This window comes from Spermophilus citellus (genome assembly GCF_964194105.1).
Source record: "Spermophilus citellus genome assembly, chromosome: 2".
NCBI classification, from domain to species: domain Eukaryota; kingdom Metazoa; phylum Chordata; class Mammalia; order Rodentia; family Sciuridae; genus Spermophilus; species Spermophilus citellus.
In genome coordinates this window covers 210,570,301-210,574,213 of record NC_138183.1, presented here as the reverse complement: position 1 = coordinate 210,574,213, position 3,913 = coordinate 210,570,301, and the positions used below count along the sequence as shown (strand labels likewise).

The window sequence follows — 3,913 nt, the reverse complement described above, 5'->3', positions numbered from 1 at the left end:
CCCAGAAAGCTATGTACTGATATGGAAAGATCTTCTAGATGAATTAATAGAAAAGCAAGATATAAAATTATGTTTATCTTTTTCTTTATGTTTAAACAAGAAGAAAAATATATCCATATTCCTATGTGTTATTTATGTAAATAACACTATCTGGAAAGATACATAAGAAACTACTGATAGTAGTTACCTGTTTTAGAGCCGGTGGGAACTGAACAGATGAGGAATATAAATAGAATATTTTTCTCTGTGTACTTAAAAAAAATTAAACCATCTGAATGTTTTACATATTCAGTAAAGTAAATATTTAGACACATACCACACAAAAAAAAATATAGCCAATATCCAAGCTGTGAATGTGTATGCCACTCCTAATGGGAAAACACACCAAATATCAGTTTGCTTTTGTTTGAATGTAGGAGTTATAATTTTAAATGATTTTTATACAGATACATACATGTGCACAAATATACATACATACATATATCTGGCTTCCAAGAAAGAGTATTCCCTGACATTCAGGAGTTGGACCGGCACTATCAGCTGCTGGGCCTTGTTGTTGGGGATTGAACTCAGGGCTCTGTGCATACTAAGGAAGTTCTACTTATCCCAGCTTCTCAGCTAGGTCTTCATGTTTTCCTATTAAATATAAACTATTTCATAAAACATCAACAGCAGACAGGCCACCCTGGACTATAACAAACCAAGGCAAAGCAAGACACTCTGTAATCATGTCCAACCACAGACAAAACATGAACATTGTTCAAGCCACAAACCAACATCCTGCTCTCCTGTCTAATGAGTGTTTGATGCTTCTTTACCAATTAATCTCAATTTAGGTTGTCTTCCCTATGGGTAAGATTTATTGAGACACTCAATCAGATTTGTTGCTGATTAGGGGGCAGGGGGTGGTTACTGCGGATTGAACTTGGAGGCACTCCACTACTGAGCTACATCCCCAGCCCTATTTTGTATTTTATTTAGAGACAGGGTCTCACTGAGTTGCTTAGCCTCATTTTGCTGAGGCTGGCTTTGAACTCGGGATTCTCCTGCTTCAGCCTCCAGAGCCACTGGAATTACAAGTATGCGCCACCATGCCCAGCTGTCCCTGCTTTTTGATATGTCACATCCAGAGTGATTTGTACCCTTTGTACCCTATCCCAAATCATCCAACCACCTTACTTAAGTCCTGAATAAGTCCTTTAGTAAGAAGGAGTTGTTCTTACTGAAAGGCCCCCAATTCCCCATACAGTGTGTTCTCTGCTGTTGCAGTTAGTAATAACCAAACTTGTTAGACTACAGGAATGTTCCTGGTGATCTTTGAAGATCATTGACACGATATGCAACATATATATTAGATAATTTCCAGATTAATCTGGTGTTTAAACTTTATATTCTGCCACAAGAAAACCTGGATTCAAATCTGTTCTAGCCCAATCAGCTGAAGACCACCAGAGACAAGCTGGTAGGTGACAGTCATGTTAACTGACACCTATGAGGGAGAATCTACACTAGAAGAACCATAAAGCATCTTATTAGACAAAGAATTTGGTAAAAAGGTAGAATTCAGGTGTCATTGAGGTAAGTAGTGTTTTGATAAGTTCAAAGTGAAACAGCTATTTGTAGACAGGTTAACATAGGTTTGGACAGTTAGTGGACTAAGGATCAAGTTTCCTTGGATACTACAAAGTTAAGACAGAGATGGGATGTTGTATCTGTAACTTATCTGAAACTGTGCACTTAGCCTGGAAATCAAGGCAACTTCCCAATTATCAAAGTGACTTAGAACCTCTATGCAAACATAATCTGTTTCCCTTTAATTGACAGTACTTCAAACAACAAATTTTCTGTTAGTCTATGATTTTATAAAAGGAGGTTTCTCAGTAAGAAAGCAGTAGTCACTCAAAGAAGAGTCATTAAGATACTCCATTGCTCCAGCATAACCTTGAGAGAAACATTAATTCTTGCCAACTTTGTAGCTGCCTTTATTGCTCTCTGTCCTCCCACCTTGAGGAATGACAGGCCAGACTTTGGCTTTCTCAGAACCCATCTATGCCTCTTACTATGTATTTTCACACAAGTGGCTTGACCTCTTATACCTCTATTACCTCAACCATATATTAGGGTTAATAATAACATCTATAATATAGTGTTGTTATAAGAATAATGAGATACTCTTTGTAAAGAGACTAACATGGTACCTGGACACAATATAGTGCATTCCCAATAAATGGTTATCAAAACAGAAGTAGACTTCCTACCTCTATCAAATGAGTTGTTTCTCCTGATCTAGGATACAAAAACAAAACCTATCCTGAGAGTCTATTAAGTTTCAACCTGTTGTATAAGACTCCATTGATGGGATCTTTGACCACTCAGCTCTCCAAAGCCGTTTAGACTGTTTGGTAAAAGAAAACATAACCAAAGCTCACAGCAACAGAAAAGATGACTCTCCTTGTGGAGTTAGTCCTGCTTCTGCCCTTACTGTTCATTTTCTATTTAGAATCTTTTGTCAAGCTTTTTATTCCTAAAAAAGGAAAATCAGTCACTGGAGAAATCGTCCTGATTACTGGAGCTGGACATGGAATTGGGAGGCTGACTGCCTATGAATTTGCCAAACTTAAAAGCAAACTGGTACTCTGGGATATCAATAAGTATGGCATAGAGGAAACAGCAGCTGAATGCAGAAAACTGGGTGCCCAGGCTCATTCCTTTGTAGTAGACTGCAGTAATCGATAAGATGTTTACAACTCTGCAAAGAAGGTGAAAACAGAAATTGGAGATACTAGTATTTTAGTAAATAATACTGGTATAGTCTACACATCAGATTTGTTTTTTACACAAGACCCTCAAATTGAAAAGACCTTTGCAGTCAATACACTTGCACATTTTGGACTACAAAGGCATTTCTCCCATCGATGATGAAGAATAATCATGGTCACATTGTCACTGTGGCTTCAGCAGCTGGGCTAATTGGGGTTCCCTTCTTACTGGCTTATTGTTCAAGTAAATTTGCTGCTGTTGGATTTCATGGAGCTTTGACTGAAGAAGTGAATGCCTTCAAAAAAAATGGAATGAAAACAACCTGTCTTTGTCCTAATTTCATAAACACTGGCTTCATCAAAAATCCAAGCAGCAATTTGGGACCCACCCTGGAACCTGAGAAAGTGGTAGAGAATCTAATGAATGGGATCCTGACTGAGAAAAGGATGGTTTTGGTTCCATCCTCTCTAAACTTTTTACTTATCTTGGAAAAGCTCTTACCTCAACATTTCTGGGAAATTTTAAAAAGAAGAGCAAACATCAAGTTTGATGCAGTTATTGGATATAAAGTAAAAGAACAATAAGCACCTGATTTTCTTAAAAACTTAATTACCAGGTTTAAGTTGATTTCATCTAATAATAATAAAAACTTTAATATTTTAAATCATTTTCCCTTATTATCCTATTTTCCTCAATATCACCTTTTGGGGACATGCCATACTGGCTTTACCACTTGTTCTGTAGGTAAAAGCTAACTTCATGTAATACAGACATAGATCTTAAGAGTTGACCTTATGGAAAATGAGGAGAAAAGAACAAAAGCAATTTCATCACAATAATTTCTCAGATTTTGTGACTCATCTACAGGTTTTCAAAATTTATACTATAAATGTTTAAAATATCATATTTTAATTGCACTTACATTTTATATAACTGGCATATATCCTTTTCTATTCTGTATAAAATCATAAATTTCAAACTCCAGATATAATAAAGGGTTACATGTCTAGTAACATTTCACAGTGAATTTTGTGATCTTTCAAGTGTTTCATCCTACATGTTACCACTATTTCCTGAGAGATGCTTTACATTTTGAAGTCAAACATTTCAGCATGAAACTAGAGATGGATACATGTTACAAATTTAAAAGTGT

General features: G+C 36.3%; 1 pseudogene across 1 annotated transcript; it reads left to right on the top strand.

The window, feature by feature from the left end:
* Window positions 1–2,442: 2,442 nt before the first annotated feature.
* LOC308642872 (estradiol 17-beta-dehydrogenase 11-like) lies at window positions 2,443–3,344 on the top strand (annotated as a pseudogene). The gene has a single exon. The product of its transcript is annotated as an estradiol 17-beta-dehydrogenase 11-like (transcript).
* Window positions 3,345–3,913: the final 569 nt, after the last annotated feature.